General features: G+C 38.8%; 1 long non-coding RNA gene across 1 annotated transcript; it reads right to left on the reverse strand.

Moving 5' to 3' along the window:
• Nucleotides 1-1,150: 1,150 nt before the first annotated feature.
• Nucleotides 1,151-16,686, reverse strand: LOC139587745 (uncharacterized). The gene is made up of 5 exons (XR_011678471.1): nucleotides 15,306-16,686; nucleotides 11,513-11,778; nucleotides 9,959-10,021; nucleotides 5,298-9,763; nucleotides 1,151-2,934 (listed from the first exon to the last, which is right to left on the reverse strand). It is a non-coding gene; the product is annotated as an uncharacterized lncRNA (long non-coding RNA).
• Nucleotides 16,687-16,752: the final 66 nt, after the last annotated feature.

Here is a 16,752-nt window from a genome sequence, read left to right on the forward strand (position 1 = left end):
GGTCTTGGGTGTTATTTTTCTGAATTCCCAAGGTTTACTTGCACAATTCTCATTAATATTGATGTGAGTAAAATATCTTAAAGATCCCAATGCACACAAAAAAATAATAGACTCCTAAGTGAATGTCTATTATCAAATGACAAAGAGCTGTAGTCTTTGCAAAAGCCAGGAAAGTGTATTCTGTTTAATGAGTAATAAGTGTCCTATTATCCATTTAGTCCAATTACATTGAATGAGTCTGGTTTTTCCAAAGCCTTTCACTTTGTCACAGTGAGTATGGGAGGCTGACAATAAAGATGAGCCACTCTAAGCTCTTGGATTGTTACACTGATCTCTCCTTACCTCAGTAAGAGCTGGATCCACTCATTAGCAGAAAGGAAACAGGCATGACAACAGCCCCCAGTAGAGCCCTCAAGGTACCAATCTGACAATGATCCCATTGTAAACCTCTTGCCATCAAAATGTTTTTATTCTCACCCATTACTCAATCTGCAGGGACTCAGAAAACAAGGATGAAATGGCTCCCTTCTGAACTGCTCTGAGGAATATAACAGAGCTAAAAATTTAAGCCAAGAGCTACATGTTTTTTATATGCTGCTTAATTCTCAGAAATTGGTCTTGCTTTTTTCCACAACAGTGCCTTTTTCTTTATGAGACATTCCTTGTCTTTTTAGGACAAGCCCTCCATGGTGCCACAGAATGGGACACAAACACACAGTGCTTTCCAGCAGAGAACACAAATTCACACTGCTCTCCATCCAAAAGTTTCCCAAGCATCAGGGACACCATCATGAGTTAGTTAACCTTTTCCTACCAAGAGGGTCAATATTTGAAAACAGGGAATGCACAACAATAACTGATTTCAAAAATATTTCATCGTATTTTAGTATAAGCTAAGAGGTGGAGTGTAGGGGCAGAGTTCTGTTTCATCACACCTGATTTTTCCTATTTCTTGTGCTAGCATTTCATCCAGCACACAGAAGACCAGAACAATAGAACCATTATTATAGACATTCTGCACTGGAAGGGACTCACAAGGATCCTCAAGTCCAACTTTGACCAGTAGCAGAAATCTTACATCTTTTCCATTCAGTAAACCATCCAGTTTCTTTAGCTATTGAAACCCACAGGTATGCAGTGAAGTGTCTTTGGTCTTTAGAAGCTCCTTTAACATATTGGGTAATATATGTTAAAAATTTGCTGCTCTTTTTTTTTTTTTAATGATGTGTACCATAACAGACATTAAAATATGTCAGGTAAACCACAAGAAACTAAACAATTACATTGGCAAACACACACATTCATAAAGATATGGCCTACATATATATATAAACACTTCCATACCTGATATGGATGTTTGAATTTATTGCAGGGATTGTATTAAAAGGTGTTGTCCCTACCTTACATACAGTTACTCTGACACCATCATGTGTTCTCCCAGGTACTACTGTCTTACCCCATTTGAGAAGCCATCATTTATTTTAATAGAAACAAATATTCAATAAATTAACTTTAACTTCTGTGGAGGGACTCCCAAATGTGCAGGTTTCTTTTGCTCATTAGAGCCAAGTGTTGTCCATGTATTCTCGGACATGGAATGTGTACTCATCTCCCTGCTCCCAGCACAAAACCCACCCCACAGCCTGCACAGAGAGTCCTGCTTGATTTCTCTCATGAGAAGTGTTCAGCATGCTCCTCTGCCCTCTCCATTGTCTTTAAAACCCTTTTCAGTATTCAATGCTTCAGACCAACTCTTGTCTTTATGCACATGATAATCATATAAAAGCTAGAAACTCCAAAAAAGTTGAAACTTTTGAAATAAACAAGTTTATCAATGAGGACTAAAACAATACACGGAAGTATAACAAGATCAAAACAAACAAAACCCCTTTCCCAAAAGCAAAACCCAAAAAACCATCAGCAGAATTTCAAACACAATTCCCAGTCTGGATACCTATAACACCTCAAAGACAGCAGGAAATCTGGACACAAACCATGTGTCAGGCCAGTTTTATGAGTTAAAAAGGTACTGCTGCTTAGGAGACTAACTGAATATTGAAATAAATGCAAAGATTACCACTGTCATCAGTGGGAATTGTATCGATCTGAAAATTAATGGCTGTCTCACTGCAGTGTATTTAAAAGTTTATCCTTCCCAATATGTATTGGCCATGTCAAAATATTGATTTTCAGAATAAATATTCTTACCCAGATTCATACTCCTTGTATTTTTTAATCAGTGCCTACTAAAAAGAAATTACAGTTTTCTGTAACACATTCTTCACAATACTTTTAGCTGATTAAAGGAAAGAAATAATGCTTAAATAACTATATCAATAAATCAAAAGACTGAAGTTCCATGGTCATACCAGCCTGGACAAAGATTATCAAGCAATAACTGACACTAGCTAGATTGAATTTAAATTTATATGTGTTTGGATTAAAACTTTGAATTTCCTTTTCTATCTTTGATCTGCCAGGAGTGATTGTATGAGTAGTGTTTATTACCAGCAAGTAGTGAAAAAATACCTAAAGTATTTCAGGAATATATATTGTAATCAGGATTAATTTTGTTCCTTTGAAATCCCATTTTCTTCCACTCTTCCATGAAAGTTTCAATAGTCCACTAGGAGAGCAAAAGTAATGCAACACAGACTGGGCTTCTTAATACACATCAAAGAAGGCAATCAAGCATGCCAACTTTCCAGTGTCCCTTGATTTGACATGAATTTGAAAAAAGGACTCAGACAATTTTGGTTAACAAACAGGCAGAAGTACCACAACATATTTTTTAACAAAATTCTAACATACTAAAGGTAAATTACCTGCCAGAAGTATTTTTCAAAGCTCTAGTTCATCTGGGGTTAGATGCAGAGAAAATTGCTCTGATCAAACTGCAGCACATTTCCCAGCATGGCTTCAGTACATTATTTGCTGAAGGAAACAGAGATACAGAAATTAAATTCCAGATCTCAAACTGGACTGAAATTAAAGACAAGCAAACAAACAGGAACTGAGGAAACCTTGCAGAAATAGGTGTAAACTGTTTAGAAACAGATGTAATGATTTAACACTCCTGGTACTCCACACCAGTTTTCCAGGAGGCTTTAGAGAACAAGCAGAAATAAAGGCTTACTCATACATAGTTTTTAAACAAATGCAATGCCTGACCGAATTTGCTGTTCCCTTAAAGACCATCTAAACAGCTGAAAAAGGCAAATTCAACTAGGTTTATAGCCCATTGTTTTCTTTCCTGGAGGCTACACACTGAGTAATTGTTAGAACATTCCTTCTTGTCAGCATTTGAAAGGAATATATGATTAGATAAAGAGCGTTTACCTGAGTACCATTTATTGATCAGTTGGCTTCTAAGTCATCTTTGGCAGAAGGGCCACTTCCAGTCTTTCAGTATGCAGCTGAACACAAGTTATTTTGGCAAATAACTGCATACAAGCTTCTCCTGGCTATGCCCGAGGAACCTGTAGTTTTCACAGTACTTTGAATTTGATTTGGAAGCTTGTATTGTTATGGTCAGAATTGTATCAAAGGTTTGATAGAATTTAGAGCTTTAACACTCCAACTGAGAGTGGCTATGATCCACACAAAGCCTGGAGTCCCAGTCTTGTGAAAATTATATGCGTGCCATGAATGCACAGGTTGAGATACTGTAAAAACTTTATGAAAAATTCTGGCTGAAGACAATAAATGAGAATTCCACCCGTAAGAGAATTTCTGGCTGAATAGAATTACAAGAATATAAGCCATATGAGAATTTCTGGCTGAATAGAGGAACATGAAGGTCCTCTGGAAGGACATCTGTCCTTCTGCATCACAGCTGTCCAGCAGACTCCAGCTTGCAATCCACTCTTGGGGCTTCCCCTTATTCTAGAACTGCAAATGCTAAAAGAAATGGGCTTGTAGCTTTCCACCATTCCACTGCAAGGATGAAAAAGGTCTCTTTCATCTCTTTCATGAATTGCTGTCTGGCTTCTTGAAGGACAAGGTTCGCATTTCAGAAATCAAACCACCTACTTTGTGCTGTGGTATAGGAGTTGCCATGGGAGGTGCTTATTATAGCAAATCCTTCCACCCAAGTGTCAACAGCATAAAATTGATTTACTCTAAATATCTTACCAACTTTTTGAAAGAAATAAACCAAACCTCTCTCAAAGTAACATGAATATCACAGTATTACACAGTATTACTCAAAAGTATAAGCAATAGGAAAAAATTGAATTAGAGTAATGGGATATTTGAATCATTCTTTAAATCTGTTCCTAGAGCAGTTGTGTGAAAAGCTGCTGTTCTTCAACCAGTGAATTTGCTTTTCTTTGGTTAATTAATGAAATTCAAAGTTTACTTGGGAAATTCCTTTTGTATTATTTCACAGGCAGTTACAGCACAGTCATACTGAGGATATGAAGAGAGAGACTGGGCTTTCTAAAATAAATGTACTTGGTTTTCAGACAAAGGAAAATAACTTTGCTCTGCAAAGAGGCAATATAATGTAATCCATAAATCTCTTCACTTTATGGGCAAAGGACTCAGCTGTGAGCTAGGCTGCAGACACTTTCTATCAAAGGAATACCCAGAAAATTGGCAATCATACACTGAAAATCTTGTCTTTAAACCTTTCAGGATAGGAAAAATAGAAAGAAAACAGCATTTCATGTCATGATTATATCATCACTTAATCTCTGTATAGGTACATAGATGACCATCTCATCCTTTATTTCCTGGCAGAAAAAAAATTCAGATGATGAAATGGCCAGCTCAATACCTTGTGTACTGAAACATGCCCTTTAAACTAGCCAAAAGCCAACAGAAGTGGCCACTCTACATACATAGCAAGTGAGGAAGACATGAGCCTGTGCACTTATAGTTTTGGCCTCTAAGAAGAGGGCTGAAAAGTTGTAATCAATCTTTTTGGTTCTCTGCTTCAAATCCAAGACCTGGGTCCATTTTCCTTAATACACTAGGTATGTTACTCCATAAGGAAAAAAAAATTCTTCCAGTCATGTAGCTCAGTGGTGTTACAGTTTGACTCATAAAATCCTTACAATGGAAATTTTTCTTGCAATCTGACTAGTGAAATTTGTATTAGTAGGAGACATGCTCCATGCACAAAACTCCCTGTCGCTTTCAAACCTGTTTGTGGACTGATGAGGCAACACCACCAGTGACACTGAAAATTTCACATTTGTCACAAAAAGGTAACATTTTCCAGCAGTTTATTGTGGGCTATTTCCTTAAGGGGAAAAAAAGTCATAAACAGCATTCTGTAAGAACCCTCTCACCTTGAGACAGGATGTCTGTCAAAACACAGTGGAACCTCTGAGGAGTCCTTTCTCAGTGGCACTTGAGTATATGTAAGAGAGTAAGGACCAGGTTAGTCAACAACTTTGCACTTTGCATAGGCTGCAAAGGACATAAAGTTAGTTTTTAATTATCTGTTATTGTGGTACTGCATTTTATAGGTGTCCTGGTTTAGGAATGGCACTCCCCAGTTTAGTACACTCCTTCCTTGAGACTCTCTTGAACCAGACACTGCTTGCTCGCCCCATCCTTCCCCTCCCTCTTCCCACTCTGGGGGTGGCATTGAGAATTGCAGGCACAAAAAAGTAAAAATTACATGTTGAGATAACGACAATTTACTGGAAGCAGAAATGAGATAAGAAAATGAACTGCAACAGCAACAATATCAATAACAAAAGGCATAAGGCAAAAAAACGATTCACGCGAAAAAACCATGACAAAATACCAGCTGGCTCTTCTCCCCCACACCACTTTGGGTGGGTCACTGAAAGCTCTTTGCAGTTCCCTTGGATAATGCTGCTTTCAAGGTGTGACTAAACACATTTATTTTCTGGAAACAGTAGATTTGATGACTAGGTGATTAGTACTCACTCCTGTTCTAACTCTTCTGTACTCCTCCCTACATTGTCTTCATCAGTTTGAGAGGTTTTTGCAGCTTCAGCAGATCTGAGACTGCAGTGTTGGCCAGGTCTGGAGAAGGATCTAGCTGAAAATAACTCTCAGGGAGAAAGCAGTAACTACTGAAATAACATCAAGCTCTAACAGTCAAGTGATATATGTAATAATCTCTAGCCCATGACAGACTACAAGCAATGTTAACACAGTTGAATTTGCCAGTCTGGAAGCAAACTGACCAAAAGAATGGCAACAGTTACAATCTAAGGTCAGACGAAAATAATCTCCCTAAAGAAATTCCACAGAGAATAAAGCACAATGATTCTACTGTGGGATCTGAAGAAGCAAAAATTCTTTTACTTTGCATCACAGGGCAGAGGTCTAAGGGTAAGAAAGACAGGCATGGAGCTCTTCTACTCCATTAAAACATCATTTTCTTGTGTTCTGCTCTCTTCTGCCTACACAGATTAAATAAATTGGTTTAAGAAAACTACTGGGCCCTCCAGAACAAGCTCTGGCAGGTTTCTGATCCAAAGGCTGCTGAAGTTGGAGAGGATGGGAATCAGCAGGCTCTACACTTTAACATGTAGTGCTCAACCCCAAGGATGTGTAGAGACAGCAATGTTAAGCAAAATGAAAGGTTTTGCATTAAAAACATTCAGTGTATATTTCAGCTGTGATTAACACAGACAACTGTCCCAGCACTAATGATCCCTTCACTTAGTATTAAACTCTCCTTTTATCTTCACAAATACACTGAAAATCCAAAGCACTTGCAATCCCAGGTGCACTGCAGTATTTTAGCAAGATTATTTAAGTTACCATGCACTTTGTATAGGCATGACTGACCCAAGTGCATCAGCTGTCAGAGGCTGGTTGGGGAAATGAGGCTTTCCATGGAAAGGCACAACTGGCACATCAGCCAGGACCAGCTACTAACATACAGATCACCTCTCTCATGAGGAAAAAAGCACCATCAAGAGTCCTTCAAAATAAGAATATTACAGGACTGATGTAGTCATGTCAATAATGGACAACACAGCTAAGAAGAGGCTTTTTATTAAAGCCTATTATTTGGCTAAGTGAAAATAATAGCTTAACTGCTGCTAAGTCTTTTTCCTACCTGTAAAGTATATTATTTCAAGTATTTCTAGATGTGAAATGAGGGCTTTATTATCATGGATTATGAAAAATAAAATAAAAGATGAGAGGAAATCACAATGTTTCCTGACAATTTTTTATACTTGAATCACAAGGACTGAGAAAATATCTTGTACAATAGCTACGAATACCATTTTCCTGAAATATTTGGTTGTGACAAAAGCTAATAGCAGTTTCAAATAATTCAGACATCAAATGTAGCACCCTTAAATGTTGATCTCCTTAGAGTCCTCATTTTAACATTTATTTGAAAGTTATTTTCTAAAAATGTTTCTTCTCCTTTTGTAAAGAATTCTGAAGTTTATAATTTGTCTCATTTCTGACACTTACTGGTTATATACATTGTGTCGAATCTCCAGCCAGTTTGGTTGCCAGAAGAGCATCTCTCATGTCTGGGGAAAGGCAGTGGAATCATGTTCTATCTACAGAGCCACAGCAGTGGAGCCAAGCATTCTGTTCTGGATATAAACTGAAATTTTGGGACACCAGGACAGCTCTTTCCCACTGGATTCCCAGAGGAAGACCAGGCCCATCTACCCCACCACAGGACCTTCAGAGGAAAACTCCACCCTTCTACAGGATCTCTGCTCCACCAGAACCACACCTGACACTGCAGGAGGGCTGCAGCCACCATTTAATGGGACTGCTACCAACACCCTGACCCATTGGGTGTCAGGGCCTATTCTGTCCCTGTCAGTGGTTTTTTTGGGTTTTTTTTGTTGATGTTTGTACTATTACATTTGTATTTTTAGTTTTCGGGGTAAGGAACTGTTATTCCTAATCCCATATCTTTGCCTGAGAGCCTTTTAATTTCAAAATTACAGTAATGCACTCATTCAAGGAGGAGGTTGTGCAAGATCCCTGTTTGTCTACCAAATCAATAACCACGTATCTCACTGCAGAAAATACCATCAAGTGCTAACAGTAAAAAAAAGTGGGGCAGTGCAAGCTTGTGTTGCTCCTGGACTATAATGTTGGTGACAAAAAGTAGGTATTGTATAAGGCTGGTGCAGCTACAGCCAGTATATGAAAAAGGGAAATGCTCAGATGCATTCAAAACTAAAATACATTCAGGACTGCAGCAGCACTGAGTATTGTTATCATTCACGCTTTCTACTTCCAATACAGTGTCTGCATATTTCTTGTAGACAAGGCCTACAGGAAGAGAGAATTCAAATGAGATACACTGCAGTTTGGCTGTCTGAGTCAGTCTGATTAGACTTTCATATATTCTGCAAGATTTACAAATGGATTGTGTGCCTTTATTTTGAAAACAGCCTTGTCTACATGACAACCAGCTAATCCAAAGTTGCTGCCCTTTCAAGGACACTTGTCCTGAGCATAGGAAGGTGTAAAAAATACTGACAATGCAGTTCAAAATCTTCCAGCTTCTCTAAAGCAGGAAATGTGAGACAGCCTGGAGGTTTTTAAGAAGCCTGGAGGTTTTTAAGAATTTTTAAGCTAAATAAATATTAAACATCTATTCTGTTTGCTTTGAAAATGGATTCAGTTATGAAAACTTAACCAGAACCAAACATTCACCTTTGCAATTTTTTCTGTGTCTCCCTTACAACGCTATCTGTATTCCTACAATGTAATTCAAAGTATTTCTGAAGTGTTCACATGTCACATAACTTTACATCCCCTTCATATCAGCAGCCACTGACAAGCTCTGGGACCTTTACATCCATCCCCAAGTGCCACAAGGAAGGCAGCAAAGATCTTCAACACCCAAGTTCCCTGCTGCCCTCTCACATCTTGGGAGCCTGGTATCAGTGAGTGCCACAAGCTGCTCTCCAGTTCTTTCTCCTGTCAGGGTCATGGTCACAGCCATGTCACCTCACTGCTGCAGCCACAAAGGTTTGCCTTGTGTTCAGCTTTCCTGTGGAAGCATTTATTCCTTGCTTCATTATAATCTTTCCAAATCCTGCCAGGCAATGCTGCCTTGCTCCCACTTTTCTTAATGATTTCATGTTTTTTGTCCTTGGTTCACCTGTCTCGGCTCTGGAGACATGTCCTGGGTGCTGAGAGGCGCCCAATGGGACATGGGGCACCTGCCAGTGGCCTGGGCTCTGGGGGCAGTGAGGGTTCCCTGGGGGGAGCAGGGCAGGCTGGGCATTGACAGGGACAGCCTGTCTGGACACAGGGATAGGACAGGTAGCATAAGCTACGCCTGCTTGCAATCATGTCATACTGAAATAAATCTCTACTATCTCCTGACTTTGCTTGGCTTTTTTCACTAAAGTATTTTTGTGTACTGTGTGGATTATTCTGCATGATGCATTCCGCTAGCTTCTTCCTTCTGTAGCACAAAGAAAACTGGAATAAAAGGATTTTAGTAATGCTGAGGGAATTCTAAAAGTCTCCATTCCTTAATTCATGAATTTCCATAATCCACTTCCTTAATCCACTTCTCTCCACAAATCAGAATTAAAGACATCTTCTGAAATAATGCACACAAACATTACATGTGTTGTGGACAGCATCCAGCTCCATAATTAATTTACACATACCCTCTGTTACTTGTCCAGCAGAAATCTATGGACTCATAATTCATATTCTTATATTACTAACCAGCTTCAATTTAGAGCTCTATCCCAGGCTTTGTGATGCCACTCCCAAGAATTGTTTCTGCAGCCAGATCAGGAAACTCACCTGAGCAGTAACCATCCTGGCAAAGAAATAAACAAGTTAGTATTAATCCAAACCAGTTTTCCAATGTCAGCTGCAAAAAACATCTGCCAACACAGAGGAAAGAACAGCTTGAACTGGGAACAGGCAGTAGAACTACCTTTTCTCTTCTGGCAACAGTACCATTTGAAGTGTTTATAAAACTCAGCTTTTTTTTTCAACAAGGCTTACTTACAATGTTAGCTGCACACAGACAAGTGGTTGAATGCCTTCTTGAAGAATCCCACAGAAGAGAACCCTATCAGAGGAAAATCAGGTGAATTATCTTTTCTCATTCATTTATGATCAATATTTTGTATTTTCTTGTGTTGGTTGTTTGGGGATTTTTTAAATAGAAGCTTTCAGTCTGCTTCCCAGTGAGCTATGTGATGCAACACAGGGCTAAACCATGACTTGGCTGAATAGACTGAAAGGAAAACTGGTGTTACAGGGGGTACAGCTGACAATAGTAACTTCTGCTAGAAACTTCCTTTCTGAACTCCTCCTTGCCTCCTCACCCTGAAAGAAGCATGGAAAGAAAATTACCCTAGCTGTGGGGAGATAAATATTGAAACCCCACTATTGAGTCACTGAACAAACCTCACAAAGAAATACCTACACTTGTTTTAAGTTTAAAATGTTCTTCTGAGTTTCCACCAATTTAGAAGCACCTCCTTAATGCTCCTTTCAACTTTTCCCCATCCCATCTTAATTACATCTCCTTAAAATCACACCTGTCAGCTATGTTTGACAACAATCCTTAATGCTGAAAGAAAACTGTTAAGGATATTTTGCAGACTTTTTGGAGATTCAATTCAACTCAGAGTGATACCAGGAAGATCTGTCAGTTTTATCAGTGATTTCTTTTAAAGGAGAATTGTGTGAGACTGCAAGATCCTCAAGTGTAAATGAGGAGCACTTAGAACAATGAATACTGCAGGGGTGAGGAACAGTCTCTCATCAATATAAGGTAAGATTTGCCCCTAATTGTGTGTAAAGTTGCTCACCAGGAAGTGCACCGATTTAAACACAAAATGATTGATTTACTTTATGACTAAAGAGACACATTTTCTCTTGCTCTCTAAGGGAAAAAATAAACAAACAAGTATTTTTCAAAAAATGGGATTTCCAGTTCCCCAGGTGAAAGTTTTTTCCACTATTTATCATGTAGGAGGAAATACTACAGAGATCATATGGCTATCCCAAACACACCCAGGGATTTAACAAACACCCAGCCCATATCTTCAGTACCATGACACCTGGAGTGTTGTAAAAGTTTAACATCTTCCTAGGTTGAAGTACATTAAAAGTCCTCAGCCGTTATTAATCTGTTGCTCTGCTCTTCTGCCTATTCACTGATATCATAGTATATCAGATTATAAACAAACTATAAAACAGGACTGTATCTCAATAATGATGCTAGAGGAACAAGCTTCCCAAGCATGGATAAAAATATTTTACAACATTTTCTGCCCTTTTGAAAATTATTAGAAAGTATTGCCATTACAAGCTTATGAATAAAATTAATTTACTTTAAAAAGACCCAACAAACAACATATAAAATCTCCCCCATTTGGTAAATGAGATTTCTTCCTCTGAGTTTCCTTCCTAAAAAATGACAAAGCCAAAAAGGCATTATCCATTGAAACCAAATCCAGGAAAGTTGTATATAGTGTGATGCACTTCCATGTACTGAAACTCCTGCCTTTATATAGGCACATCATAAAACAAGTTAATAGCATAAAGTTACCTTTTTCAAATTTAACAGGTTATGCCTGCACCTCTCCCATCAGTGAATATTCTTACAGCCCCACAATCCAAAGTGCTTTTGAGGAAATCTACTCAGGCAAAGTATGTTTGCTGAGGAAGTTCAACATCTTCCATCTTCCTTTGATTTTCATGAACACTGGCCTGTGCCAGGAACACAGAAGTAGTACAGGTTCTGTGATTCACCAGGAATCTTGCTAGGGAAAGCCAAGTTGGTGGCAAGGAACAATGGTGCAGAAGATGAGAGAGCTGAAAAAGCAAACAGGCTGTTAGACTGTTAAAGGTTTAGAGTTCTTGGAAATAATGGAGAGGATACAAGATCTGCCAAACCTGTTTACTTGGGGTGGGAGACTAGCAGTGGTCAGACTCAGAGATTGCTGTAGCCAAAGGAAGTTAGGAAAGGAGTGGCTAAGGAAAAGCTGGGTTAGGAACAGGACAAGCTATGATACATAAAATACCATTATGATGGATATTCATGGGGAAGTGGACTGACAAAAGGAATCCTTGCCCTTCTTCCACCTCAGAGTTTTATGAATATTCCAAACATGCAGCCATGTTTAATAAAAGACTTAATAGTTCAACAACTTTTACTCAACTGATTGCAAAGTAGTTGATGCTTCTGGAAGTTTGGACCATGAGAGCTAAGATATTTTTGTGTATTGAGAAGTCTACCCTTGATTTAGCATTTATATATTAATGAATATATAAAGTCTACTTAGTATCATTTTAAAAAAATACTTTATGAGTTCTGTGGGACTCATAAGGACACAATAAAAATATATAAAGTCTACTTAGTATCATTTTAAAAAAATACTTTATGAGTTCTGTGGTTAGTAACTAGGACACAATAAAAATCACAGAAACAAATGAAGATTCATAATGAAATGTTCATCTGCCTTGGCCACCAGGTTAAATCACCAGCTATCCAGAGCATTTCATGCACAGTGGCTGGAGTTTTTTGGCTCAGAACTGGCAGCAAATGCTGCCTAGAAAATGGTGGTTTCTGTTGATTTCCCCCCAGCTTCCTTCAGCAGATAGAATTTCAGTTTTCTCAAAAGACTATAGGCTTAGAATAACAAGTCTTACATTTCCAAAAGAGATGATGAAAAACAATAAAAACAATAAAAAAGCCCACACAAACATTCTGGCCATCTGGCCACTGAAAGGCAGATATGAAGCTCTACTTCACAGAGCCTCTTGTAATGTGCCCAGAGTGGCACTGTGGGAGAATCAGGTGCTGTATTTCTAACAAATATCAGCTGTAGATTACAATATAACCTGATATTCATGAAGAAACAGTCTTCAAGAAAATGCTAATAAACCTGATGGCTTCCTATAAGTTTATGGAGATACAGGCAAAATGATGGCATCTGTTTCTGCAATGAGGAAAAGCTTACATGCAAAAAACAGTTCAAGTAATTAGTATTTTTTAAATTTGCTGGAAAGAGCTGAAAACTCGGTACAAACAAATCCTTTGCTTGAAGTCTGGGAGAGCAGAATTTACATTTTAGTCATAGAATGAGAGAAACTGACAGTCCTGACCTATTTTGGAACTAGAGACTGAGTGGAATGGTGCTGTAAGCACTTTTGGACTGCTGAGACACGTTACCATGACAAAATATTCCACTCTTTCTGAACAAGATTCACCTTAAAACTGTATTTGTATGTGTATTTGGTGTATTTGTAAATATGAATTAGGGCTAATGACCCCACTTTGTAGTGAGTAATTGCTATTACAGTGATGATAAGAGTTCTAATAACATACACAAGAATCTTGAAAATGTCATCAAAGAAATCTCTTTTCACAGACATTTTTCCAACTGAACTAGCAGAAACCAAACTGAACAGATATATCCCTGACTCAGAATTTTAACTCTGAACTGTGGCTTCTTTGGGCAAAATCTCTGATCTCAATTTACTGATTATGTATTACTTTAGGAATGTTTTATTGAAATTTTACCCCCTCCTCAATCTAGGGAAGAATGCAGAAAAATGCTACATTTTCCTTTCCTTTTCCCAATTTTCTAAAAGAATGAATACACCCGCCCCCCAAAAAAAAAAAAAAATTTGAAACATCTAGTTTTATTTTGGACAAAGCTTGTCAACTTGTCCTCAATTTGTAATTTTTGTCTTTCTTTACCAACAAAATCTTTTCAAGTTAATATGAAATTTTTATTTTTTAGCACATTTTAGGGAAGAAATCATTAATAACTCACGTAGATCCTCTACTGTGCTCACCCTCTATAAGATGTTGTGGAGATCTGCCTCCTCAGGGAAATGGGTGTTATGTCTTCCTGACCTCTTTGATGCCTGGAGATGAACCTTCCTTATTCATGACACCTCCAAATCATCTATAAATTTTCTGATTACATTAGACGGCCACCTTTGGTCGTTGTTGTGATGGAGATGAGCACAACACATCAGAAATAGTTTATGGCAAGGACAATCCTATCAAGAGACAACAAAAATGACAGCTGTGCTCATTCCTTCCATGAGTATTAAAAAATGGGAGTTCTGATACATTTTCCAACATCCTCCTCACTGGGGAGAACAGCTCTGTTCAAGGCATTCTTGATTTTAGCAGAATTGGAAAAAATAAATTGAAAATACAGGAAAGAGGTTTCAGGCCTAACTTTACATAAATTAATAGACTAACAACTGGAATCAACACATCTTATAGACCACTAGGAGGAATTTTCCCCCTTTTTATCCATATTAATCAAAAAGTTTATTTTTAATGCAAACTTTAATCCTTTTGTAAGAATTGCATTTACTGTTGTTATTTCTATCAAATATCAAATTTCTAAGTCAGTTGATATTTCAAAGTGCAAGCTTGTGTAAAAGATCACCCACATGACCTCTGACTTTGCAATTGTGATTTTTGTTGTTTAGGACCTATTTGGTTTTGTTATTTAAGAAAATACTCCATTTCATTTCAACTCATATTCTTTGCCACTGAGGACCAAGAGACAATATGGTATTTTGAGGGGCTAATTAAGAGATTGGTGGTGACATTTCAGCAAATCCAATTCCCTGCTGAGAAATATTAATTCTCTTTTATAATTTTTGGGCAAGACCCAAAAAGGCAGGGAAACAAAGCCTTTGCAATATAGTTATCTTGAGGCAGTTGGGTTTTTAACAGTTGATAGGTAAATAATGCAAACCAAAGACAATGACAAAAGGAAAACTTCTACCAAAACTCTAACCCTGGATTGACACCGAGTTTGTCACCTGGTGCCTGCCAACAGAAACAGGTGCTGACCCCATATTACCATGCAGAGCTGAATATTTCAAATCATCAAGTTCTTTTGCTTAGTGTGGATCAGGAGTCCTTATACAACAGAACAGCCAGGTTTCCAGTTAAAACACTTGGTAGGAATTCCTAAGAAACCTTCCCAGCAACTGCACAAACATAAAAAATATCAATGGGGAAATGCCTGGAATACTATTAAGTGACTCTGGAAAACTCCTTATTGAAAGAACATTTTACAAATAGCCTTTCCCTTCAGCGCTGTAAGTGCCCTACTTAAAATAAATAAGAGTTGACAGATAAAGCAATTTAAAAAGCTACACTTCTGGAATAACAAAATGTGCAAAAAAACGAATAAAATGTTTAGTTAAATAAAAAGTGTATTTTAAAAAAGAAGACCTTTTTATTTTCCTGCTTCTTACATTTCAGCATGATATCTGTATTTGACTTGCTTGGTTCCTTCCAGCAAAACACACTTAAAATGCCTCACCCTGGTAAAAGCAGACAACCTGTCACAGCCTCGTACCTCGAGCGGCCGTGGTGATGCCGTCGTGGGCAGTGACCTTTTCAGCTCAAATCGAGTGTGTCTGGGCAGGACAACGCTGCATTCCTCCTTCAGCTGCTCTCTGCTGTTCTCTGTCCCCCACTGGGACAAAATCAGCATCTTTATTTTCAGCATTCAGGCCAGAGAGAGCTGGATAGAGCCCCCTCGTGAAAAACGCCAAATCACTTGGTTTTAGAATTTTAAAAGTTTAATAGTAATAAAATGGCTGTAGAAATAGTAATAGAATTAGAGTAATAAAGATTTGGACAATTAGGATTTAGGACAATAGGAGACAATAAAAAGAAAGAGTTAGGGACGTCCGGGTACCTCTTTCTGGGCAAAATAAGCCCGAAAAAGGACACATGTTAACAGAGGATTAACCCTTAAAAGCAATAGCCTGTTGCATATTATTCATACACCTTATACATGATGCATAAATTCCATTCAAACACAGGATTCTGTCTGGTCATCGTCAATTTCTTCCTCTTAATTCTAATGGTGTCTTCATGGCTGAGTGAGGCAGGACGAAGTTAGTTTTTTCTGATGAGTGAGCAATAAGTTCTTTTTCTCTGAAAGATTTAGGTGTCCTGTGGCTGCTGGCTTGGTGAGAGTACCTCATTCCTCTCTTTAAAAAAAGTATCTTACATAGCATAGTTTCTATTTTAACATTATCTTATAACCTAAAACTATATTTAAAGAAAATTAACAAAGCATCACTTTCTAACACAACACATATAATATTCATTTTAATATTTGCGAAAAGCCAATCATAAAATACCCATTTTCCACGCCCTGTCCCCGAGTGACTTCCACCCGGCCGCGAAGGTGTTTCCTTTGATCATCGGCACAAGCCCCCATTTAGCAGGGTCCTGGACTGTGCTTTCCTACAGGCCGAGCACACTGCTTATAATTAATACCCTGATTAGGATTATTTAAAGCAATTAATTAAAAATTAACGAGGAAAATGAAGCAGGGAAGCAGGGAAGAGGAAGCAGGATAGCCCGTGACAATGCAGGGCACGGCCACCCCCTCAGCCGCCCTGAGGCGCCTCCCGTTGAAAATGATGAATTATGTAATTCAGAACCAGCGAACATTAACTTGATTAAAAAGTATAAACAAGAGAGAAAGTTTTTTTATCTGTGTGGAGACCCGAATTTTTGTGGGGCAAGGCAAGCGACCGGCTGACACTGACGGAGGACGTTCCGGGGTTGTTTTTCCCGACGATTTCGGGAGAATTCGGTCAGACCGCGGCTCGCGCCGGAAGTCACGGGGCCGGCCCCCTTCCCTCGCAGCGGCCTTTGGGGCGCCCCCCTCGCGGCCGCCGGAGGTACTGCAGCCCCCGGCCCCGCCCCGCCCCGCTGCCCCCGCCGGGCGCACGCGCGGTGCGGGCGGGAGCGGGACGGCGGCGGCGGCGGCGGGCGCGGCGTTC

Source organism: Agelaius tricolor, unplaced genomic scaffold, assembly GCF_023055355.1.
Source record: "Agelaius tricolor isolate 1412-34295 unplaced genomic scaffold, bAgeTri1.0.p SCAF_3, whole genome shotgun sequence".
Lineage (NCBI taxonomy): Eukaryota > Metazoa > Chordata > Aves > Passeriformes > Icteridae > Agelaius > Agelaius tricolor.